General features: G+C 42.0%; 1 long non-coding RNA gene across 4 annotated transcripts in view; it reads left to right on the forward strand.

Moving 5' to 3' along the window:
- The window catches only part of LOC144280521 (uncharacterized), a 120,941-nt gene extending 95,885 nt beyond the window's left edge, over nucleotides 1-25,056 (forward strand). For 2 of the 4 annotated variants that reach the window (XR_013348919.1, XR_013348914.1), the window contains exons 6-8: nucleotides 18,296-18,434; nucleotides 18,967-19,114; nucleotides 19,595-19,812. This is a non-coding gene — a long non-coding RNA (uncharacterized LOC144280521). Of the gene's footprint in view, nucleotides 1-9,210; nucleotides 9,561-18,295; nucleotides 18,435-18,966; nucleotides 19,115-19,594; nucleotides 19,813-24,803 lie in introns of those variants that run through there. The other 2 variants (XR_013348915.1, XR_013348917.1) reach the window with 2 other exon arrangements.
- The last annotated feature ends 1,964 nt before the right edge of the window (nucleotides 25,057-27,020 follow it).

Consider the following 27,020-nt stretch of genomic DNA (forward strand, 5'->3'; position numbering starts at 1 on the left):
CTTAGTAGCAGTTCAGGGAGGAAAATGTTGGGGTCTTTCTCTGCACCTCCTCTTCCCACCCTGGAGAAGAGTCAACTCCTCCCAGGGTCCCCTGGAGTGCACAGACATAATTGACAAGCCCGTGTGTGAGGAAAGATTATCAGATTTTCAAATGGTATAAAATAGAAGTTGTCTTCTGGCTGGACTCCCCCTTTCACATCTTCCCTCCCCACTCCACTGCCTGGTACTGGGTCCTCTCCCAGGACCTGTTTTGCTCTTCTAGGCTGTTCCTTAACTCCACAAAAGTACTGATGAGAATCACCTGGACGGTTCGAGAAAACAGAGATGGTTGAGCCCATCCTCAGAGTTTCTGATTTGTATTTCACTGAGAATTGGCATCTTGTCTCAAAACTGGACGCAAATTTGAGTCATTGTTAAAAAAAAAGAAAAAGCATAGTGTGAGGGGCTTGGGTGGCTTGGTCAGTTAAGTGTCCGACTCTTGGTTTCGGTTCAGGTCACAATCTCACGGTTGCAATATTAAGCCCTGCATTGGGCCCCCACTCTCAGCAGGAAGTCTACTTGAGAGTCTCTCTCTCCTTCCTCTGCTCCTCCCCAACTCTCACATGCATGCGTGCTCTCTCATTTTCTCTCCCTCTAGAATAAATCTTAAAAAAAAAAACCACAAAAACATAGTGTGTATGTGTGTTGGAGGTGATTCTGCAGACAAGTTACCACATTGGTAATTTGTAAGAACACCTCCTTCCCCAGAGGGATTCTGAAGAGCAATCAGGCTGAAGCGCTCTGTAAATTGGGACCAGGTCTTTAACTCCCAGAGGTTTTTAGATCCCTATAGTGGAATTTGAGAAACTTCCCCTCCTAACCTGTCTAGACCTTAAGAAATACATTCCTAAAGTTAAAATTTCAGGCACGTGTGCAGAGTTGGGGACAGAGCTGGGTATTTTATCCAAAGAAGTCAACCTCCCTGGTATCCCTCATATTCTGCTGCCTTAAGCTGGAGTGGGTGACCCTCATGGAACCCTAAAGACACTCAAATTCTAGCTCTGCCCCTTAATACTATGTGACCTGGGCAAGCTATTTAACTTTTCTAAACCTCAGTTTTCACATCTGTGAAATGGAGACAATAAGTACACCTATTACATAAAGTTATTATGAGGAATAAATGAAACAATCCAGGCTCTCACATATGTAATTCTACTAAAGACAAATGCTGTATTACCATTATGGTTATTATCACCAGCACTCATTTTATAACTCTTTGAATCAGCTATGGGGGAGCTAGTGGATTCTTGCCCTGACTCCAAGCCTGAGGGGACCCTCCTCTGAGTTTTAAGATATGTAGTCTTGGTGCCTACGAACCTTTCCAATTTTAATTTCAATTCCATAATTTGCTACTAGTCTGTGATCCATCCCAACCATGATCCTTGCCAGAATATCCATCACAGTCCACAAACTCTACCTGTTCAAACCTAGCACATGATCTTGGCCCATAATCTGCCCTCACATCCTGTTGGACGTCTCTGTAGGAATGGCACCCCCCACTCAATTGCCTAAGCTAAAATGCTGGGACTCATTCTAGTCTCCTGCGTCTTGTTCCCTGCCCACCGCCCCTAACAAAAAGCCAACTAACCAACCAACCAAACAAACAAATAATCACTTACTAGGTTCTTTCTATTAACTTTTAAATCAATCTTATGTGCATCTCCTCTACTGCTACCCCCAGTCAGGCTCTCACATCAGGACTATTTTAATTGTCTCTATTACTAAATCTTCTTTTCTCCCTCTCTGTCTCTCTCACTAATTCTTAGTTCTCTTATCCCATGCACCATGTTACTACTGGGGAGACACAAATATAATCATGCTGGTCCCTGCTCAGAACTCTCCAGTGGTTTTCTATCATCTCTCAGGTTGAACTGAGCTTGCAATACAGATACCAACAAGCAACACAAACTCATGGCAAGGACTGTTGGTAAAACAACATGCAATCAGTGGTTTGTACTGTGAACTTTTTAAAACTCTGAGCAAACCAAACAAAATATCTCTTAGTTATGAAGTCCTCAGGCCACCAGTCTGAACCACTCCTCCTCTACCATGTAAATTCTAATTTCTTTGATATACCCTCAAGGCCTTTCCTGACGTGGATCTTGTTACCCATCTAACCTGGTCCCAGCTGCTCTCTCCTTGCACTTTATGCATGAGTAACTCTGAATTATTTGTAGCTTCCTGAATAGGTCATGTGCTCTTGCACCTCATGTTCTCGCTCATGCTATGCCCTATACATAGAATGCTCTTCTTCTTGATATCCTGGCTAAGTCTAGTTTATATTTGACCATTCAGTTCAAAGGCTAGCTATACAACTTCCCCTAGATTGAATACTTCTCCTTCTCTTACTCCTAATCTAACAATGACCATAGTGCACTGAAATTATTTATTTGCTTATCTATTTTCTCCACTACTCTCATAAACTTCTTAAATTTGGGGGCTGTCTTTTCATTTTAGTACCCCAGCTTTTAGCATGGTGTCTGGCATATAGTCTAATGAACACACATATGGAAGAATGGCATTAACTAGGATTTCAAGTGCTTTCTGAATTTTAGGCACTGACCTAAGCACTTTAAATGCATTATTTGAAAAAAAAATAAATGTATTATTTGTTTTAATCTCTGTACTGAATGTACCAAAGATAAGAGGAAAGAGGCAAATCTAGGAAGGGTCCCCATGTAACATATGCATGGACTGTTCCTGAGATCTCCATGCTCAGCTGAAAGTGATAAAAATGTTGTTAAAAATGACTAAGGTTAAAAAAAAAAATGACTAAGGTTTGCGGATCCCTGGGTGGCTCAGCGGTTTAGCTCCTGCCTTCGGCCCAGGGCATGATCCTGGAGGCCCAGGATCCAGTCCCATGTCGGGCTTCCTGCATGGAGCCTGCTTCTCCCTCTGCCTGTATCTCTGCCTCTCTCTCTCTCTCTCTCTGTCTCTCATGAATAAATAAATAAAATCTTTTTTAAAAATGACTAAGGTTTGAGCATCAGGGATGCTCTCTCCTACTATATTGTAATGCTTTTTTTGTATTCCTATAAGATAAGGAAGTCCTTGAGGACAAATACTGCAATCGCTGTCTCAGAATTCTCTGCACATGATATAATGCCTGGCACATAGTGGGACCTATGGAAATGTTAGGTAAATGAATGGACTGTCTCATGGATTTCTTACTACGCGAGTTTGGGAAGCTCTGAAATCCTTGCTACAGATCCCTGGCAAGCTCAGTAGTTTCTCCAACTTTTTCCTTCAGAAATGTGCTTGGTATCTTGAATATATAGGTTATGCATATTTGACTATAATCATATGCTGTCTGTGAGATAAAGGGAAAAAGAGCAAGATTGGGTAGAAAAATGTAACATAAAAGATAAGAAGGGGTGCCTGGGCGGCTTAGTTGGTTAAGTGAATGACTCTTCATTTCGACTCAGATCGTGATCTTAGGGTCATGAAATCTAGCCCCAAGTCAGGCTCCTCACTGGACATGGATGGAGCCTGCTTAGGATTCTCTCTGTCTCTCTCCCTCTGCTCCTCCCCCCTCTAAAAAAATTATGGAAAGTAAAGTAACAGATAGTAATAAGGAAATTAAAAAAAAAACATTTGTAGCTATCACTACATGATTTGAATATAAATCCTGAACACATTTGCCTTGTCAAAAAAAATATACCTGCAATTAAGCTATATGGCCACCAGATGTCAGTAAAGTAATAACATGTCTCATCAAGATTTCTGAAACCCTGGAAACAGACTGCAGCTTTAGGCTCAATCTCCTTCATAATTTATAATTATGAAGCTCCCTTGTTACACTGATGGAAAACAGATTTTATTAAAATAGATAACATCAAGGAAACAAAGTAAAAGCCAAAACATATAATACTTTTAAGGAAAACGTCAAAGTATCAAATTCTTCAACCATCTAAATATATTTCTTGACTATTGTATGATAGCTAAAATTCTTAGCTCAAATTTCAACTGTTATAGTCCTTTTGACAATTTCAAACATTAGATAGAGATGTTAAGTTTGGTTCACTCACCTATTCAAAGTATTATCAATTTCTTTCTTTCCACTTATCCTGCCCACCCCCAACACACCCTTCACTCCATACACATAGCCACCTGTCACTCAGAGTTAGCAGAAGGAACTTCTGTGCAGGACACAATAAATGAATGCTACTTCTATCGCTGATTCTCATATATTCCCAGTGAATCTCTTTTAAGTATCTGTAAATTTCATCTTCTTTACATGGGGAAAATAAGTTCCCTCTCGTCCCTCCTCTATCTCAATTATGTTATACCAATATCTTCATGTTTTCATTTTTTGAAGCTATATAGTGCTGTATTTTATTCATAAGCTCTAGTTCAATGATTGGTTTTATTTTTTTTTAAGTTTTATTTATTCATGAGAGACAGAGAGAGGCAGAGATATAGGCAGAGGGAGAAGCAGGCTCCCTGTGGGGAGCCTGATGTGGGACTTGATCCCAAGACCTCGGGATCATGGGCTGAGCCAAAGGCAGATGCTCAACCACCAAGCCACCCAGGTGCCCAAGGATTGGCTTTATTAATCCCCCTGAAGCTGACAGTGAGGTGGTGGCCAGGTGTTGACCTCTGTTCCAGAAATCAATTTGAATCCTGGTTCTATCTCTTCTTTCTGCCTTTAGGAAAGGTTGTGTTTTTTTTGTTTGTTTGTTTTTTGTTTTGTTTTGTTTTGGAGTCTTAGGCAGTTTTGCCTTTGGGAAAGGTTAAGTGTGTCCTTCAGAATAGGAAAGGTTATGCTGCAGAACAAGCAGCTCCATATTTCAATGGCTTAAAACAAGCATATTTCTCACTCATGTTGCATGTCCAAATCAGGTTAGCAGAAAACATCTGCTTAATCTAGCCACTCAAGAATGCATGTTGGTGGAGTCTCCTTCATATGCGCAGAGTAAAGTGTTTCAAAGTAATCCATAGTCATCTTAGTTAGTAACAAGCAGAGCCAGACGGTCTTCTCAATTAAATCCGCTGGTCCACCTCACATTTGCTCTCAACCCATGGTCCAGAGCTAATCATATAGACATGACTAACCTTAACAGTGTGGGGAAGTGCAGTCCTCCATGTGTCCCAAAAGAGAGGGGAACTAACTACGTCAATAGTAGAAATACCTGCATGGTCTGCCTTAAATCTCTAAATATTTAGTGCTGATTTCTTAATACATGAAGAACATACCCATCCCCTTTCTAATGAGACAACCTAGATACTTCATCAAGTGGGACATTAAACTCAAAATCTATGGTCTCTGAACAGAGCTCAGATATGTTCCTTCATCATAATATCTTATATTGTAATTTCTACCTCAGACCTGGAAGCGGCATCTTGTGATCTCAAAAGTTATGAGCTAAAAAGATAAATGATCTCCCCCCACATCCACTCCCCAATTCACAGTGATAGAAGATGGAGGGACAGGATAACCACAATAAACACTCCTATTCAGAAAGAGGAAGAACAGAGACATGTAGAGGATACTGGTGGGCAGAAGTCCTGAATCCTGCCAGGTTAAGTTTTTGAGGCCCCTTTCCTTGGAGTAGAAAAGTATTTTGACTAATCTCTGATTGTTCATGTTGAAAATGCTCCTTCATCCATTTTTCTCATCACTGTTGTGTCTGCCCTAAGAAGTTTTTCCTTTTCTTTTATCTTTTTTGACTATATCCAAAATACGTATTAGAGGATATGATGTCTTTGGGGGACCAATAATTTTTCCTAGTCCACTTCCTACTATAGATGATTAGAGGCCTAGGTCTAAAGAATCATCCTCTCTTAGTGTGATTCCTTGGTCTCAAAACTCACTAAGCTGAGACTCCCCGTGTATTGGATTTTGGTCAACTTTTTGTGCCACTAGCCACATCCTCCTATATTTACTTTCTCACCATCATTTCTATCTCTGGACTTAGTTCAAGTACATGCCACATCTTTATTTTCTTTCTTTGAGCACCTTTATCCAACTAAAAGAATTCACTGGGCATCTTCCCTTCACTGGATCTTCACTGTAAGACACTTTACTCCTCTGAGAGGTTTTAACAACTGTGTGTGATGACTATACACTCAATGTGATCCTCCCTGAGAGGCTGAGATTTCATTAGCCTTTGCTGCTCACAGGATTTCTCATTGTTACATTTTTAGTTAAGAACTGAGAAGCAGCTGACTTGCAATCCCACTAGTCCCTAAATTTTCAAATCCTCTCGGTTCTTTTTCATCCTTGTTTGCAAAGAAGCCAATTCTTTTCTGAGTGCATCTCTTTCTTATAATACCTTGCCAAATATAGGTAACTGAAACTGGCATTCACCACAGCACTCTGTCTTTCAACCTGTTCTCATAGATTTGTACATTAATTTGGTGCCTAACTGAAGGTGACAACTTTATCAGATGTTTTCCCATTAAATAAAATGAACTGTCAACTTTCCAGCCCCCAATATTAGTTTTCTCACCACCTAGCCCCTGGCCTGAAACGAATGTTATATATTTTTTTTGTCACATTGGGTTTTTTGGTTGCCTGTTCTTCTTGCTGTTGTTAACAATAGTACCCTTCCTCCAGCTTCAATATCTGTATCAATCAGAAGGGTCTAGGCTGTGCTTTGGCAAGAGGCAACCCTAGAACGTAAGCAGTTTGGAAAAACAGAGGTCAGTTGGACACTCACACTTGTATGTTCAACAAATTGGCAGGAAAGTTCTGCTCACTGTAATCCCCCAGGAACCCAGGCAGATGGGGCTCTGTCACTATACTCCCAACACAAGACAATCTCACACTGGCAACTAAATGCTACAGCCTGGAAGAAACCCACAACACTTTCCCACTTGTTGGGGCAGAACTCATTGTCCAGGACTAAGAATGTGGCCAGACTATGTTCAAAGAGTTATAGCCTTTACCCATTCAATGGTTTGATTTTGGGGTTTTTGTTTTTGTTTTAACTTTCTTACCTCCTTATATACAAAGCAGGCCACTAATGATAGTGTCTGTCCTACTACATGGTTTCTCTAGGCACTTAGGTTTACTGGTTTCTGAAAACAGCAAGGTGATATGATCTATTTGGGTTTTAGAGAAATTCCCTCTGACGTTAGTAAAGAGTAGGGATTAGAGGCTTAATGGGAAGTGGGTCACAGGATGGAGGCCAGGATACCAGCTAAGAAGCTGCTGTAGTAGTTCAGATGAGAGGTAGATAAGGAACATGAATCAATAGATTTGAACGTTATGAGGATCAGTCAAGATTGAGATAATGAATAGAACAGGAAAAGCCCAACTCATTAAAATAAATCCATCTGTGGGCTGACAGAAGAAGCTGATATTGGGGTGCCTGGGTGGCTCCATTGTTTAAGCTCCTGGCTTTGGCTCAGGTCATGATCCCAGAGTCCTTGGGATGGAGCCCCACATCAGGCTCCCTGCTGAGCAAGGAATCTGCTTCTCCCTCTGCCTGCTGCTCCTCCTGCTTGTGCTCTCTCTCTCTCTCTGCCAAATAAATAAATAAAATCTTAAAAAAGGAAGAAGAGGGAGCAGTCCCAGTGGTGCAGCGGTTTAGCGCCGACTGCAGCCCAGGGTGTGATCCCAGAGATCTGGGATTGAGTCCCGCGTCAGGCTCCCTGCATGGGGCCTGCTTCTCCCTCTGCCTGTCTCTCTCTCTCTCTCTCTCTCTCTTTTTCTCTCTCTCTCTCTCTGTGTCCCTCATGAATAAATAAAATCTTTAAAAAAAAAGAAAAGAAAAGGAGGAGGAGGAGGAGGAGGAGGAGGAGGAGAAGAAGAAGAAGAAGAAGAAGAAGAAGAAGAAGAAGAAGAAGAAGAAGAAGAAATAATTCAGCAATGGTAAGGATATCATACTCGAGCGGCGCTCAGGCTAAACTGGAACCACCAACCCAGACAAAAGACTGTAGGGGGAATGTTTCAGAACTTGAAGGAAAACAGCCAACAACTGAATTCTTTCCTCAACTTCCTCCACTGAGCCTTGCTGAGTTCTCCTTTAAACAAATAGATTGCAACCCCAGTCCACTGAAACTTGCAGCTCTTCATAGTTGTGATTTCTATCCTAAATTTTCAGAAACAGATGCTGGGGTGTATTTTTCTCTCTTCTTATTCTTACACTATGGTTGTTTCATTTTTCTCTGAAGATCTCCTTTTGGGGTTGATAAAAATTCTGTGTTGAGAAAGGAGGCCTTTTCCAGTTTCCAACCCAAATTCCTCTTCTGTCAAGTTCCTCAGGTTCCTGTAGAAGAGTTACTACCACAGAATCTTCAGACTTCATTACCATGTTTGGTTTTGGTTAATGTCTGTTAATGATCTGGAGAGAGGTGATAACTGCATATTAATGAGGTTCACAAAGGAGCCAAATTGAAAGCTGTTGCAAGCTCCAGTGGTGGCAGCCATAAACCAGAGCTCCAGAGAGAACTGACTGACAACCGGGGACAATACATGTGGTGAAACCGGTATATACGATACTGACTCTTCAGAGGAAAGAAGCAGTTTAGGCATTTTTCTTAGAAGAAGAAACAGCATGGAAAGCAGCAGTCGATAGGTCTCCAGGATGAAATGAAAAAACGAATGCTCAGGTTGTAAAAACCTCAATGTAACCGAGAGAGGAAGTTGAGAAGGATGTGGTAATCCATTGACCTCTACCTTACATTCCACCTGCCCACTCTGTGGTGGTCACATGACCCAGGTCTGGCAAGTCAGTGATCCTAGAACATAAATTCTTGGTTCTGACATAGACTTGTAACTTGACTTAATCTAATGAAATTCATTCCTGGAATAATTCTTGTTACTGAAACTAGTGAAAAAATTAGAAGCTTTCTTCCTGCAAGGACTGTAGGTTATACACCTACAAGTTATTCAGGTAGTGATTGAAACTGCACAGAAAGAAGCAGAGTTGACAGTGAAGCTGGAGGTGGGGTTGAGGTGGGAGGGAGAGGGAGTGCTGGGTGAGAGAGAAAGAGAGAGAGAGAGAGAGAGAGAGAGAGAGAGAGAATATATGAGCTCTCCAGAACCAGCTATGCCTGAAACTATAACCCACTGAATTGTTTAGTTATTTGTATTAACAATTTTTTTCTTGAACTGAAGCCAGTTTCAATTGTCTTCTTTATTTGGAAGTAAAAGTGTACTTACTTACCCAAGATAGGTTTTTCAAACATATTGTTCTTTCTTTTATATCCTTTACTTTCTAGCCATACCGGATGACTCTAATTTCCAGAGTGTATTGGAAAAGTTATTCTGAGGACTCGCTCAGGCAGTCTCCTTCTATTGAAATGGAATAATACCCTTCCTGCTATATTTACTTGGAGAAGCCTTCCAAACCCCATGGTCCAGCTCAGACCATCTCTTTTTGGACATCCCTCCTGAACATTCAGTGGAATGTCATCTTTCCTTTCTTTGCTTTACTATATGAAGAGACTTCAAGACTTTGAAAAGGAAGATCACAGTTGGAGGATTAAAAGTATTTGATTTAGGGATCCCTGGGTGGCGCAGCGGTTTGGCGCCTGCCTTTGGCCCAGGGCGCGATCCTGGAGACCCGGGATTGAATCCCACATCGGGCTTCCGGTGCATGGAGCCTGCTTCTCCCTCTGCCTATGTCTCTGCGTCTCTCTCTCTCTCTCTCTCTCTCTCTCTCTCTGTGTGTGACTATCATAAAAAAAAAGTATTTGATTTAAAGATTTACTATAAAATTACAGTAATGGTGTCAGTCAGGGTTCTCTTGAGAAACATATTGCTGTATATTAATGAGGTTCAAAGAGACATACCTGTACCTATATAGAATTATATGGAAGAGGACTGATTAATTTTACATGTATACATGTAATTTGTAATTTTTATGTTTGTGAATTTATTATTTTTGTAATTTATACTTAATACATATAATTTTTTAAGGAATTGCCTCACAGGATTATAAGGGCTAGCAAGTATGAAATGGTAGGGAAGGCTGGCAACTCAGGCAAGAGTTAATGTTGAGTCTTGAGGCAGAATTTCTACTCCAGAAAATGTGAGTTTGGGATCTTTAGAGCTTTCAAGTGATTGGATGAGACCCATCCACATTATTGTGGGTGATCTCCTTCACTTAAAGCCCACTTACAGTAGCTATTAACCACATCTACAAAATACTTTCCCCCCAAATAATCTAAAACAAATACCTTTGCAGCGACACCTAGATTAGGGTTTGAGTGTATAACTGAGTACTACCAAAGCCTAGCCAAACTGGCACATAAAACTAGCCATCATTCATGATCAAGACAATGTGATATTGACATAAAGACAAACAAATGAATTAATGGAATAGAATAGAGTCTGGAAACAGAAGTACACACAAATGGACAACTGATTTTAACCAAAGTGCATAGTACACAGTGGTGAAAAATAGTCTTTTATGCAGTAGGTGAATTGGCTATCCATATGCAAAAAGTCGACTTTGATCTCTCCCTCTCACCAGAAACAAAAATAAAGTCAAAGTGGATCACAAGCCTAAATGTAAATCTTTTTACCATAAAATTTCTGGAAGAAATCATAGGAGAAAAACTTTATTACCTTGGGTTAGGTAAACATTTCTGAAATAAAAATACCAAAAGAACTATCCATAAAAGAACACATTGGTAAATTGGACTTGATCAAAATTTTAAAAGATGCAGTTAAGAGAAAGAAAGAATAAGCCACAGACCATGAGTAAATATTTGCAAAGCACACATCTGATAAATGACTTGTATCCAGTATTTACAAAGAAGTCTCAAAATTCAACAATAAGAAAACAAAGAACACAATTTAAAAATGGGCCAAAGATGTTAACATATATTTTCAAAGAAGATATTGAGATAGCAGGTAAGCACATGAAAAGACACTTAACATTGTTTGTCCCTAAGGACTAACAATTAAGTTAAATTAAAACCACAATGAGATATTACTACATACCTATTAGATTGGCTGAAATAAAAGACTGATCATATGTAGTGTTGGCAAGGATGGTGAAGAACTGGAACTCTCCTATTGCTGGTGGGATGTAATATGGTCCAACCTGTAAGGAGGACAACTTGGGAGTTTTATAAAATGTGAAGCATATGCCTACCATGTGACACAAACATTCCACTCCTACATACTGACCCAGAAGATATGAAGACATTCGTCTATATAAGGGTTGTACATCTATGTTCATAGTCGCTTCATTTGTAATAGTCCCAAACCAAAAACAACCCAAATATTCATCAACAGGTGAATTGGTAAATGAACTGTGGTATATCCATAGAATGGAATGCTATTTGGGACACCTGGGTGGCTCAGCAGTTGTACCTCTGCCTTTGGCTCAGAGTGTAATCCTGGAGTCCCAGGATGGAGTCCTGTGTCGGGCTCCCTGCATGGAGCCTGCTTCTCCCTCTGCCTGTGTCTCTCATGAATAAATAAATAAAATCTTTAGAAAAAAAAAATGGAAGAAAAAAAATGCAATGCTATTTAGCAAAAAAAAAAAAAAAAAAAAAAAAGGAATGAACTGTCAATATATGCTACAACATAAATGAATCTTATGCTGAATGAATGAAGCCAAATTTTAAAAAAAGAGAGTACATCCTATATGATTCCAGGTGCTAAAATTCTAAGAAATGCAAACCAATATACTATGACAGAAATCAGATTGATGTTTGCCTGGGGATGCAAGGAACAGTGAGAAGGAGAGATTACCAATGTTCATAGCAGCAATCTTCACAATAGCCAAACTGTGGAAGGAGCCTCGGTGTCCATCAAAAGATGAATGGATAAAGAAGATGTGGTTTATGTATACAATGGAATATTCCTCAGCCATTAGAAACGACGAATACCCATCATTTGCTTCGACGTGGATGGAACTGGAGGGTATTATGCTGAGTGAAGTAAGTCAGTCGGAGAAGGATAATCATCATATGGTTTCACTCATACGGGGAATATAAAAAATAGTGAAAGGGATTATAGGGGAAAGGAGAGAAAATGAGTGGGAAAAATTAGAGAGGGGGAGAAACCATGAGAGACTCCTAACTCTGGGAAACGAACAAAGGTTAGTGGAAGGGGAGTTGGGCGGGGGATGGAGTGACTGGGTGATGGACACTGAGGGTGGCACTCGACAGGAGGAGCATTGGGTGTCATACTATATGTTGGCAAATCAAACTACAATAAAAAAATATATTTAAAAAAAGAGAGAAGGGGCAGCCTGGTGGCTCAGCAGTTTAGCACTGCCTTCAGCCTAGGGCATGATCCTGGAGACCCGCGATCGAGTCCCACGTCAGGCTCCCTGCATGGAGCCTACTTCTCCCTCTGCCTGTGTCTCTTCCTCTCTCTCTGTGTGTTGTGTGTCTCTCGTGAATAAATAAATAAAATCTTTAAAAAATAAAAAATACAAAAAAAATAATTAAAAAAATTTAAAAAAGAGGAGGGATTACAAAGAAGTCCAAGGAAATTTTGAGAGGGCAGCGAATATGTTCGTTATCTTAATTATGGTGCCGAGTTCATGTATATATACATATGTCAAAACTTATCAAATTGTACACTTTAAATATGTGCAGTTTATTACATGCCAATTATACCTCAGTAACAATGTTAAATAAAAAGTCAGTGCAGGCTAATGACAGAGAATTTCAAACAAAATAACTAAAGCATTCCAGGAGCCAAAGTCTTATCTTTCTCATCTCCACTGAGTTCTTAAGTGGAATTTGGAATCCCAAATTCTGACTATGCCACTTTGAACTTCTCTGAGTCCCATATTTATCATTTGTAAAATACTTTGCAAATGCTACTACCTACCTCAAAGAGGTTATTGTGAGAACCAAAAGTGATAATGCATGTAAAAGTGCTTTCCAAGCTACAGCACACTACACAAATGTTAGCTATTGGTTTGGTTGTTACATGCCATCTGCATACTATTCTTGCCCAATATATATGCGTCATGCCAGCTCAAGCCCTAATAGCCCATATATAAAGTGTAATTAATTGTACAAGTTACTCAAATAGCACTGAAACCCAGTATTCAGGGCATAACACATCCTAAATACATAACAGATTTTGGAACAAATCAGTTTCAGCCCAAACCAGAATGGAGGAAACAGACAGATGCCTTCACATATATGCCAAGCAAGTGAGACCCACCCAAACAGGGTGGAGTCCAGGGCAATGGAAGGCAGAAAGAATGCAGGCCTTGTGTATTTCCAGCCAAGGGCTGTTATAGGGAGCATTGACCCCATAACATGGCTGGCCCCGATGTGCTGAGAGGCTCTCTGCTTTTAGAGCCAAGCTTACTTGGAAATTAACTGCCTTAATCTTGGCTGACCACACTAGCCAACCAGAATGATGGGGTTGCAGATCACTCTCATTTAGTTAAAGTTAAAGATGACAAAAATAGAATTAGGTAAATATTCTCCATATCACCCTCCTTCCATTCTCCTCCCCAGAATTCTTATTTAACTGATCTTAAATCACAGCTGGTGCTTTCCCCTTAATTTGAATTCATTTGCAGCTACTAGAATTTCTTTTCCCCAATCGTCTCTAGGGACTTTGAACATGTGGGACCCAGTGTCTGAGCCTGGCTTTTTACTGCTAACCTAGGGAGGGAGGTTGGACTCCTGGGCTGGGCTGTATAGGATGCCCCACAAAAGTGGGGAAGCATTCCCTGGGGAGCTGGCCTAAAAGGAGCATCTGGGAAATATAGCAGGAAGTTGGAGACACAACTGGGATGGGAGGAAGGAAGGTGTGGTGGAGGCATGTGTGTGTGTGGAGGCAACAAGAGCTGAATTAAAGAGAATGGTGGGAAGAAGTCAGAAAACAAAGTGGCCTCAAAAGCTGGATGGCCAGTAGTAAGTGGCCAGAAACATAAGAGCCTTCTCCCCAACAGTGCCTCAGATAAGGCTAGACCCTTGCTCAAGGCACTCCGTGCACCTCAGTAAGGGACCAAGTGCACCAGTCACTATGGCCTCTAGAAGCTCTGCAGCCCAGGTCTCTCTGGCTGGGAATCTTCTTATCCAACCCTTAGGCTGGGAGGAGTGGGCAAGCAGCTTGTGGAAACTCATGGGTATCTTTACAAGCTCTGGGAAGAGACATCATTGAAGCAATTACTGCATACTGAAGGAACAGAACTTGGCCCCAGGGATCCCCTCTGCGATTGGAAATACTTGTCTCTGTCTTTCCAAATATTAATCCTCGTTCAACTGAGCAACACAGAGAACTTGGAATGCCAGAGCCTTGCCCAGAGTAGATTTTGTTTTCAGGTAGTCCTAAAGCCAGTGGAGGGGTTCCAGTAGGACTTGGCTTTTCCATAAGGAGAGTGATGGTTTGAGGGGGAGGAGGGAAGGGCCAAAGCAAAAAACCAAACTCCTCTGTAGGTGCTTCAGAGCTCATCATTAGGGATTTATTTGTCAGTGTTATGTTTGCTGTCCTTCTAGAAACTTCTTCTGGGATATTTTTGAGCAGAGTGAGTCACCAAGCCCCAGACCTCTCAGCATAGATTTACTATGGTTAGAGAGTCCAACTGTCCTGTAGTCCAGAGCTGCTGTCCTGTAGGAATGGGAACTGCTATGGGGGATGTAAGACATAGAAAACAGGACAGGGAAGCAAGAGCCAAAGACCAATCCCACTTCTGTTACCCCTTTGCTCAATGTCAGTGGTCTAATGTCCACCTTCATTCATTGGAAGCTATTCTTGTTTGGTAAATGTGGTATCATTAAACTTCAGATAAAGAAGCACAGAGGAGAAGGATATTCACAGCCAGATGGGAGACACATTTTGTGATCACTGTTAAAGGGACAGATTTCAGGCTTTGGCAATTAAAAGTGCTTCCCTGGCTAAGGCACCACTGACAGGGCCTAGGCACCCTCAGCCAAGCCTGGCACACCTCCACTGTCAACAAACACCATTCCCCATGTTTCCACTGCACCTCAGCACCTCGAGCAAAGCCAGCCTGTCCGTGCAGGGGGCTGCTAGTTCTGCCAAATATCTGTGCACTGCTAGGGGACTGGCTGAGAAGTACAGCCCCAAAGAATTGCAATTTGCAATATAAAAAGCTTGAAGTCCTTCCAGATACTGGAGATTCCTTTTTGTCCCAGGCTGTGAAGGAGGCATTTTTTTTTTGAGCCAAACTCCATGCTAAATGAGTGAAAGCATGCTTCTATATCTGGGGCATGCATACCCGTGGGGACTGTGACAGATGGCTAGGTGGTACAGGGAATACCAGGATAATCATCTGCTTCTTCCTCAAGGGGCAATTTTACTCAATAGGAAATAGTTGAAAACATTTTTTTTTTTTCTGTGTGGAATACAATCAGATCTATATATGAGTTTTCAAAAAAGCCATGTCAAGCTTTCTTCCTGCTGCTTCAGATGATGCCTCTCAGATTCCCAGGAGACACCCCTCACTCTTCACAGAGGGACAGCCTAACCCTCAAGCATGCCATAACCTTAAGGAGTTTCTCAGAAATCTTATAGGTCCATGCTAGCCATTTCTAGTACAAATTGATTCTACCAAATAGAATCGAATTTTTTAACTTTAAGGCTAGAATCCCAGTAACATGAAGATAGTAACCTTCATCCCAAGATACCTTTGGTCACTTATCAGCCATATATACTTCAGTGTGAACATAAGCCATCAGGCTCTTAAGCCAAAGGCAAGATTTGGTGAAGGGAAGAGAGAGGAACACCTCATGAGAGGAGCACCAGGACGGCTGGTGGTGTTGAAATGTGTTTCCTTAATTTCACAACTGTGTGGAAGATCAGTCTCAGAGTCACATGATGTCGTAGCTCTGTCCAAACACACTGGACCAGTACCTGTCCACAGCCTCACCTGGAGGTGTGTCCTGAAAGGGTTTGATCCTCACCTCAATACAGATAGCCTGAAGGGACTATTCCAACAGAGTCCTCTGAGTTAGGAAAGAGAGGTTGTTATTTAGCAGAATGACCACCAACACTGTCGCTGGTTTGTTACTGAACATTTCAGCCTGTCCAGGGGCAGATCCAGGTTTTGTGTGGCATGAAGCTGATACAATTTTGGGAGGAAGTGCTCCTATTTAAGAAAAAGAATGCAAAAATAGCTTACCTTCACAAAAATATACAAAGAACACATTGCTAGGTTCTACCAAGGCCTTGGAAGGGGGCTTTACAATTGAGAGACTAAAGCATAAAACTCATTAACTTGACAATAATCTGCCTCTGAGCCTATGCTTGAATACATTTGCATATATGCTGGTAAGGGTACAGGGATTGCTAGTGATCTATTATTTTCTCTCCCAGATGTAACAGTCTGTATTTTTCCAAGCTGCATCTCATTTTATAGCTTCCTGACCAAATTTTCCAGTATCTTTGGGTCCGTATCTATTTCTTCTTTCTGGCTGGGGTTGAGAGCAGCTCCTTGGAGATGTTCAGGGGCATTTAAACAATGGGCTTGGCCCAGAAGCATGGAATTTCCTGAAAGACAGCAGGCGTCTCTGGTGGGCTGTTGGGATAGACTGATCAACAATTTCTAACACTGGAGATGGAGTTGTACCAGTCCATGCCAAGAGCCTTTCAGAGTCAGCTCATATGGAAACCATCAGTCCAGTCCCATCCATTAGCTAACTTGAAGGCAGCCAAGCCTGGGGACCAGAGCCACCATGGCCAAGAACAAAAGTACCACATTGCCCCAAACCAGCCAAGAGTGCTTGATGGGAGTTTCACTCCCCAAAAGAATCTCCGTTCTCCCACCCTGTTAAAAAAAAAAAATGGGTATAATAAAAATTGGCTGGATTTGTTAGTATTCACACACATTACACTATAGTCAAGATGAAATTTAGCATAAAGCAGTTTACATTACTTTCTGGCTTACCATCTTTTGAAGTCCTGCCTTCCTTCTGGTAACTTCCAAATTCTAAATACTACTGGCCCTCTCCTCATTGTACTCCTGACACTCCAAGATCAGGTTGCACTAAAATTATGTTGACTTCTTGATCTTTCTCGCCTTCACACATACCTTTGCCTCTATCTGGAACACTCATATCTCCTTTTCAGTTAGTTAGCTTTTGTCCATCCTAAGCTCCCAAAATGGGAACATACTTTGTACTCTCAGAGTGCTCCTCACACTCATCACATTTTACCATTATCTCCCGTTTAATCCTCATCAGCTCCACTAAACAAGAAGCTTTGTGTTTTAGTTACCTACTCCAGTGTAACAAACCACTCAAAACTTTGTGGCTTAAAACAACAGCGCTTTATTCATTATTACAATTCTGTGGGATGACTGGCTCATGGGTGATCTTTCTGCTCTAAGTGGTATTGATTGGAGTTTAAGTAATCTGGAGGCTGGATGAGGCAGGGATGTCTAAGAATGCTTGTCCATATAGCTATAGTTGATGGAGGCAGCCAGCTGGAAGCTCAACTAGGGCTGTTGACTGGAGTGTCCACATAGCCTCTCCATGTGACTCAGACTTCTCACAGCATGATTTCTGAATTCTAAGGGGAAGAAAGTAGAAATGGCAAGCCTTCTGAGAGCCTCAGCTCAGAAGCCCCAGGATATCACTTCTGCTACATTCTATTGGTCTAAACAGTCATAAATGCAAGATGAAGAGAAATCACCAGAGTATAGCCAAGAACAAGAAATTGAAAATCGAAATTCTATAGCCAGGTGACATACAACTGGAAGTTAGCCACTCCAGGTTTCTTTGAGCCGACTTTATGGTTTCTACAGAACTTGGTGAGTGTGATTAGAAATGTTTCCTGGCTACTCTTTCATTGGTTAGGAGGGCATCGGATGCCACTGCTCTTTTAATCCCTAGGAAGGAAGAAGGGAGAGGTAAAGTCACTTACTGGTGGAACTATAGGCAGCATATTAAGTATGGGTTGGCTGCCATTGTCACAACCCTAGGTGGTATCACAGCTGGCACAGGAACAAGGGGGAATTGAGATCACATAAATATCCCCCTGTATCTGGGGAACAAGACTTTACTCTGCCTCATATTTTCTGCTGCTGTACCTACTCAGACTTTACTCTTCCTGCTCTTTCTCACCCAACCTCAAGAGACAGGAATGAGGTGATCATATTCTCATGACACCCTCCTCAGGTCATGGCAGACGATAAAATTTCAGGTTCAAAGTTCTTTCCTTCCTTCCACTTTTGAAGATGTTAATTACCCCTTTGGCTTCTTGTTTTCAGTATTGGGAAGTCTGATACCAATTAGATTCTTGTTCTTTTGTGGTCAGTCTTCCTTTCTCCTGAGAAGCTGTTTTTGATACTTTTAATTTTCATTATAATATGGTTTAGAGATAATTTTTTTTCTTATCAATCCTGTTCAGTATTCAAGGCTGAGAATCAAGGCATTTACCAACTTATGAAGGCCCACTGACTAGTACAGAGGGCCGATGGACATGAATATCCTGAGTATTCAAAATGGCAAAGACTCAACTTTTTGGACTGTGTGGACACATACATATGGTAAGCATTTAAAATAGGCTTTACGGACTACACAGGTACTCAATAAACATTTGTGGGTGAGAAAAGAATGAATGAATGAATGAATAGCACATTGCCTAGCACATAGTAAATTCAAGGTAGCTATTATTATTAACAGAAGTGGCACATAAGGAAAGAGGGATGCAAATGACTTGCTCCCTGCCTTGAGGAGCTCTTACTCCAGGTGAAAGAGGTAAATAAACTTGTGGTGCTTATCACATCATAATGTATGTTTGAAATATTACAGTATCACAGAAGGAGGAGTTACTAACTTCCCAGAGAAAAATAGAGCTGAATTTTGAGAATAGGTTAGGAAGGAAGTAGGGAAAGAGCAAACAGCTCAAGAGGGAAGCTTAGGTCAAGGCCCAAATGGCGTACGCCATCTTCAGGTTGTGGCTTCTGTAGATACTAGAGAGAGAGTGGAGAGGAGGAGAAAGAGGAGTGAGAAGTTATTTTCAGAAGGGAAGTGAAGGCTGCCTTGGTTCACTTAATCCCCACACAATACCTTGAGCAGGTTTTATAGGTGAGGAGACTGGGCTCAGGATGGTTAAGAGATTTGCCAAAGGATGGGAGAGGCAGACCCAGGTGTTCAGCTCAGCTCATCCGCCTCCAGGACTTGTCTTCTGGGACATCAGCTGAGAGCACCAGGAACAAGGACTGTGGTAAATTCCTCACACTAGTTTTTTTCCCTTGGCTCCTATCTCCAAAAACAAACAAAACAAAAAACAAACTAGCAGGGAGCAAAGCACCGGGGAGAGGACTCTTATAATTGTTCTTAGGGGCAACGACAAGGTAGGGGCATCTGCTTTGCCCTCCACCGACAGAATGAGACTTGAGAGGACCATGGGCCTGAGCAGCTTAGAGAGGAAGATAGAAGGCCCAGCTCTGGAGCTACCAGAGACCAGAAAAGGGGGACATGGGATAAGGCCAGGAGATCTACTCCTGCCCCGCACCCCACCCCTCAGGGCAAGGTGAAGACTTTTAGAAGGCCTAAACCCTGGAAAAAGGGTAATCCCCTCCTCCTGTAATAGAAAATGAAAAGAATTATGAGAGCATAAAGTGATTATAAGCAAGACCAGCAGAGTTCTCATTCTTTTTTTTCCTCCTGGATGACAACTCTTACTTTTTTTCAAGGTCCCAAGGATGTATATGGGGAATCTGACACCCGAAGTGCTGGTGAGGACTGTTTTCCCATTTTGCAAAGAAGATGAGTTCAGTCACAAGGGAGAAGAATCCAGGCATTTGCCTGAGCCTTAATCTGGTCTGGGAAGTGAGTAGAGCTAACTTAAAAGTCTCAGTTTTTCCATTAAAAGCGCTTTCCCGTAGCAAATTTTGAATGCAGCCTGAAATCAAGATGTGCTAAGAAACATGTTCTTTGGGGGCCTAAGTGCAGCTTTTCAGCTTAAACCATTTGTCCTATAAATAGGAGAAAATTTATGGTTATGTATTTTCTCTGGAGAGAGGCAAACTGGAGTTTGCACTGTGCTTCTTCCAATGTCACTAGCAAACATAGTGCCATTACCCAGAGCTCACCTAATATGGTCAGAGGAAAACTGGCTCCTTGCTATCAGCTGGGATTGAGGTTGTTTTAGATAAAGGAAGGGCTCTCTCAGCTAAAAATAATATATTTCAAACCGAAACTTGCCCCTTCTCAGACATGCTTGAGGTTCCAAAATTTGACATGAGGAAGGCATATGAATGCAGTATCGGGACTATTTTGGCAGGAAAGAGGACTTGAAGAGAGAGGCCCCATAAGGCGAAGCAGTATAGAGCAAGAAGAGATATTTACACCCAAATTTCTTCACCTGTATAATTTTCTCACGGGCCTGAAGGGGGCTGGGAGCTCTGATATTTCCAGTGATATGAACCTGTTTGTAGTCTGGTTAAAGCAGCGTGGTCACAATGACCTCAAGAAAGCTTCATATCACGTCTAATGAAATGCAACACAGGTCTGACATCAGAGCCCGACTCTGACCACACATCAAAGGGAAGGAAGTGGACTCTTTGATCCTCTCATTCATTGCTTTCTACAAAGAGTTTTAACAAAAGAAGGAGGGAGCTGTGGATGGGAGCAGGGCTCGGGACTTTGCTTTTTCTTTCTGCTGTTCATGTTCTTCAAGTTAACTCCTCAAGAAGCAGCAGCAGCAGCAGGCAGGTCGCAGGCAATGTGGAAGCTTTGAGTGATTCTCCTACTGTAGTTTCCATGGCCCCAGGCCTCAGCCTGTCTTCCCCAAATTCCTGCTCTGCCTCCACAGCAATTCCTGAATTCTCATATTAGTGTTTCACTTATTTAGCTTGAGTCTTAACTCTTACTAGAATATAAACTTCTTCTGGGAGAAGCAATCACATAAGCCATTATCCTACCAAGAAGTGCCATTTCTAGAATGCATTTCAGACCTTGCACTATACCAAAACCATTTGGGCTCCTGGTGACCACAGGGTGAAGGCTAAGTGCCTTACTGCAGGGCATACTTCCCTCTAAGACCTGGCACCTATCTAGCCCCTGGCGTGCGGTGTCTGCCCCTCCCTGACCCAACATCCATTTCCAGCAGTTCTGAACTGGGAGCTGCATTGTGACTTTCACCCACAATCTGAGCAATTGTTCCTTCCTGCCCTAGGACAGGCTGTTCTCAGGGCTAGAATGCTAGCCCAAGCTCAAGACTGAAATCACACTCACCTGTTACCCTGGTTCCTGACAAAGAGTAGGCCATGAAATGGCTTATCATGTAAATGAATGAATAAAAACGTTGACCTTGTTGTGTACCTGCTTTCTTTCTGCTCCACAGGTTTTCAATGAAGGGGGTGGTGTGGAGGAAAGAGATGAGAGAGGTTAGGGGCTCCCCAGTGGGGACCAGGCTGCTGGAAGAGGCAAGTCAACATTTTGTTTTGCACATTGACTGTTTGCCTCATTCAGGGTGGTGCTGACTCAGAGACCACAGGGGTATGACTCAGAGCCAATTTTCTGACATTCTGAGGGTGCAGGGACTAGCCTGGCACCATTGGATGGTATAGGGAGGAGAAAAGGAGGCAGTAAGAGCCAGAAGAGGGGTGAAGGCTGAGGAGGTAGAGCAGAGCTTAGGGAGCCTGGGTGTAGGTCGGGGCAGAGGGAAGGGGAGTTTGCTGGCCCGGCTGCTATAGGACCAGAGGCAGAAAAACATCGAGTCCCAGATGCTGAGTAGGTTTCCCCTCAGTGATTAAAAAGGGTCTAAATAAAATGTGAGGAAGTAAATTGCCAAAAACTTGATGAACCATGAGGTAGAAGGTAAAGTTCTAGTTGAACATGGTATGGCAGGGATGAGGCCAGGTATGGGATATGGAGAGAATAACTGGTGTTCACTTTCTCTAGTGCACTCTTCCCTGCCCTGGTGTTCCCAGGATCCACAGAAGGAACGAAGTGCCCTCCCTCCTCACCCCAGTGCTCCTCTTCCACCACCAGTTTGTGAGGGGGACCCTGTTAGTGACCAAGCTTTCTCAAGCCACAGAGGGGTGTATAGCAGGGAGGTTGGATGGCAGTGGGAAAACTGAGACTAGGGCTGGCAGAGAGGGGTGGGGGTTGGAATTCCCTCTGCTTCTCCCTTAGCTGGATCATAGGCCATTCTCACCCTGGGGCCACTGACGTTCCCTACCCAGAAACTGAGAGTGCCAGTGACCTGTCATCCTGAATGACACACTTGGACAGGGTGGGAGCTGGCCGTGTCCTGTGTCGTAGGCAGAAAGCAAGCACTTGGTGCACAGGTGAAAGTGGCTTTGCTTCTTTCATACACTTTGTGACTGTGGGCCTTCCCTACCCAAGCTGAGTGTGGGTTTCTCATCTGGAAAATGAAAGTAACAATAACATTTACCTCTTGGATCACTGTGAACAGTTAATGACTGTTTAATTAATGAAGGCATATAAAGCATATAGAATAGTACTCGGCACAAATAGATGCTTAGTGTGTTTTATAGGAGGGAGCTAGACCCTCTTCTTCTCCATTGAGGAGCTTTGTGTGGATATCTCAGAGTTTGGCCTCTCTGTACTACCCATAGCAATAAAGAATGAATGCGTGTTTTCACCATAAAATGCACAGAGAAATACTTCAAAAGTGCCGAAAGCCTATCTCTGAAAAAGTAAAAGCATTCCCTATTTCTGTCTTTCTTTGTGCTTTTCTTAGTTCAGCATTGCAGCATCTATCAAAAAGATGATCAGGGGCACCTGGATGGCTCAGTTGGTTAAGCATCTGCCTTTACTCAGGTCATGATTCCAGGACCCTGGGATGGAGCCCCATTGGGGCTCCCTGCTCAGTGGGAAGTCTGCTCTACTTTGTCCCTTTCCTCCCCTCCCCCCTGCTCATGTTTGCTTTCTCTCTCTCTCTCTCTCTCTCTCTCCCTCTCTCTCTCTCAAATAAATAAAATCTTAAGAAAAGATCAGAAATATGATTTTATCCTACTGAAGTTTTAATAATCATGTTTATTAAAATTTATATATCCTAGAATCCCATAAAGGTACTACTCTCCCTTCTTAGACAAAGATGTACAATACAATTAAAAATGCCTATGTGAAAAAAAAAATGCCTATGTGTCTGCCCTTTAAAGTCACATCCAAAAAATAAATAAATAAATAAATAAATAAATAAATAAATAAATAAAGTCACATCCCTAGGGAGGGAAATAATTCACCAGCAGAGAGAGGAAGAGGAGTGGGGGGAAGAGATTGATTTTTAGAAAATAGGGCTCAAGATAAGATCTGAGTTCCAATGCCTTCCTCGATGGTACAACCCCAGATCCCAAGGCAGTGAGAATTAGGGAAAGGGGAAAAACAAACAGGAGAAGTTGGCAAACAAATCCAAGGTGTAGTATTCAAGTCACTGTTTCGTGAAGAGACATAGCTGCTTGCCCATGGCTGCACAGTAAACCATGCCTCAAAAGGGACCCTTAAGGAGGGGAGAGAGAGAATGTATCTGCTGGCTTCCTGTCCACCCTCTGTCTCTAGTTGGTTAAAGTTATCCCCGTGGATGTAATTCCCAACACTTCTGGGGTGTGTGACCTGGCCCTTTGGGTATTCCAAACCATGTGATGTGGTGCTTCATTCCAATTTGGAACTAGAGGAAGGAACTAGAGACTTTAACTAGTGCAGATGAGGCAACCTTGAGAACAGAGCAAGAAGATGAAGGTCCAAGAGCCAATACAGCTGAGAGAGTCTGCAGAGACACACACAATAAGTCTGATACAGAAAGTTAACTTCAGATAGAAATTAGTCTGTGCTAAGCAATCATTCATTAATACTGAATGTATTTCTCTTGTGTCTGGAGAATTTGACATTGAAAATGCCTCTTTGTCATGGATAAATGACCAACCTCAAGGGCACCTGGGTGGCTTAGTGGTTAAGCATCTGCCTTTGGTTCAGTTCAGGTCATGATTCAGGGGACCTGGGATGAGTCCTGCATCAGGCTTACTGAGGGGAGCCTGTTTCTCCTTCTGCTTATGTCTCTACCTCTCTCTGTGTGTGTCTCATGAATACATAAGTAAAATCTTTGAAAAAAGAATGACCAACCTCAAGCAGATTCTCACCTACCACCTTCATAACATTTTATTTGGAAGAATGTGTAAAATTTGAATTTAGATGTGTAAAATTTGAAACGCTGACATTAAAATCATCAGAGGTTTCCTTTTAAACTTTAAGGTTACAAGCATTACCTTAGATATTTTTACTTTCCATATTTGTTGTTGCACTTCTAAGTGTGAGGGCTTCTGTGTGGTTGGTTTTAGCAGCAGGAGCCTTACTAGAGAAACGAGTCCTGATCCTTCTTGGTGTCATGTGGTCATCTTGCCTTTCCCTGTGGACTAGAAGAGTGGTTCTTAATTTGGGGGAATTTAAGGTACACTGGGATTTATGGCAGCTTGCCTGAGTAGATTAAAAACCTCCAAGTCACATGAATTATACCATCATCATTTCAGTACAACAACATCTCACAGTGTCTGTAACAGTGTCTCATTAGGGCTCTACACACAAAAGCCCACTTTAGTTCTGAGGGGTTGTTGATGGAACCAATTACTGCCCTGATATTGACTTCTAACTACTCCCAAAGCTCTCATGTGTTCTGCTAAAAGGCACACTCTTAACTCTTGGTCCCAGGGATCTCTTCCTACCAGATCATACAACCTGCTCAATTTGGCATTCTGTCAGATAGCATTGCCGTGAAAGCAATTCATGTAAAGCAGAAGTAGATTCTGCACATTAGCGAACATTTGGCAGCACACCTCTGAAGGGTATGCACTCCCCCATTGAGCTGTGATGTAGGATTGAAAAATAACCAAACTCAATGTTGGCCAAATCCCTTCTGGATCTAATACCTATTTTTATAATCATGACAGGGGATGGAGAGAATGACAAACCAAGAGAATGAAGAGCAACCCTAAAATCCAGAGGTCCCCTATTCAAGGTTTAATCTTGTGGAAACACTAGCTCCTATTTAAGAAAGTTGCTTCAGGGACGCCTGGGTGGCTCAGCGGTTGAGTGCCTGCCTTCAGCCTGGAGTGTGATCCTGGGGTCCTGGGATCAAGTCCCACATAGGGGTCTCTGCATGGAGTCTGCTTTTCCCTCTGCCTATGTCTCTGCCTCTCTCTGTGTGTCTCTCATGAATAAATAAATAAACTCTTAAAAAAAAAAGAACAAGTTGTTTCAATGAACAACTGAGTTCAGCACCTACATTTCCTTTCTGAGAAGCACATCATTGGACATTATCCATTCCTGACACGTCCCAGTTATCTTTTCAAGAAAAAAAAAAGGGGGGATGACTAGTAGATTGTTGTTTAGTTTGGACTGCCTCTTATATTCTCTCTGATACCAACTAATTATATGATTTTGAGAAAGTCATTTAAATTCTTTCCCCTTCAGGGGTTCAGTCATGCAATGAGACAGATATAGTAATTGTTCTAGCTTCCTCTATGGTATGTTCTGAAGCCATGATTCATCACTGCTGTGGCCTCAGATTCAGACCTTATCATCTCTCACTTGGTTACTCTCCCTCCCCTAGACTCTCCTTGCATCAAGTGTGTCCCTGTTCTAGGCTCCTACCCCTGCTACCACAGTATCTTTCTGACCATAGATCTAGTCTGTTCTCTTACTGCAAAAACTTCATGGTGATACTCTTTCAACAGCTTCCAGTTGATATTAGGATAAAGATTAAACAACTTCATTCAATCAAGGTTCCCTAATCTTACCCCTGCCCAGGTCCATTTCTGATCACTTTATCTTCACTTCTGTCTTCCAGAAGCCTCAGCATTCTCAGTTTTTCTACTTCAGGACTTTTTTTTTTAAGATTTTATTTATTCATTCATGGGAGACACACAGAGAGAGGCAGAAGGAGAAGCAGGCTCTATGCAGGGAGTCTGATGTGGGACTCAATCCCAGGACTCCAGGATCACTCCCTGAGCCAAAGGCAGACACTCAACCGCTGAGCCACCCAGGTGTCCTTATGTCAGGACTTTTATACATGCTATTCCCTCTGTCTGCAAAGCTCTCCTCTGTTTGATCTCACCCACTTTCTCTTTGCCTCGTCATTAACTTCTTTTTCTTTAGATATCAGCTGAACTGGTCTTTCCTCCGAGGAAGCCTTTCCTGACCATCCTTTTCTGATCCTGATCAGGCTCCCTGTTACCTTACATTCCTGCATTTGCTGCCACTTATATGTATATGATTTTATTGATTAATGTCTGTTTTATGACCACTAGAATGCACATAGCTTAAGGGCAAGGACTATATTTGTTTTGCTCACTATTTTCTTCCCAGGGCTTAGTATAGTGCCAATTGCTCAGTAGATATTGGTTGGTTGAGTAAATCAAAGATGGATGGGTGACAGACGGATGAGGAGATGTGACCTTTCCCAACCTGGTCCAGTTCACCTTTCCCAGCTCCATTTCCCACGCTTTCTGCCTTTACTTTTCATGATGCATCTATGCCTCTTACTTTCTATTTACCTCGAACCACCTGTTATTATAAGATGATGCTGTTTATCTAAGATCAAAATCCTTTGCTACGTTACATGAATCAGTTACTAGAAAGATGATTTTAATGTCACAATAAAAGACTGTAGTTTGCTTCAAGAAACAAGCAATAAGAAAGAGATTTTGCCTTGGAAAATTGGAAGATGCTCAGGAAACATGGTAGCTCTTTTCAAATACTCAAAGGACTATCATGACAATGATTAGGCTCATTCCCTGCACCTTTAGAGACCAGAATCAGAAACAAACAGTGGAAGCTAGACAAACAGAAGAGCAAATTTGGCTCAATGCAAAAGAATTTTACGATAAATATATGTGGCAGACAATGAAATATATTGCTTTAAGTGTTATGAATTCCCTATTCCTAGAGCTGTATAAGGCAAGATTAGAAGGCCACTTTGGGGTAGTTGGATGTGATGACCTCCAAGGCTGCTTGCACCCTCACACATTCTTCCTATGGAATAGTGTTCCTATTAAACCAGCATCTGATGGGACCTCTAAGAACTGTATAGGTGGTAATGGAGACAAATCAGGGGCTAAATACTTAAAGCCTTTACTTTTAAATTTCACAAAGGGTTTAAGTGGTAT

Source organism: Canis aureus, chromosome 12 (assembly GCF_053574225.1).
Source record: "Canis aureus isolate CA01 chromosome 12, VMU_Caureus_v.1.0, whole genome shotgun sequence".
NCBI classification, from domain to species: domain Eukaryota; kingdom Metazoa; phylum Chordata; class Mammalia; order Carnivora; family Canidae; genus Canis; species Canis aureus.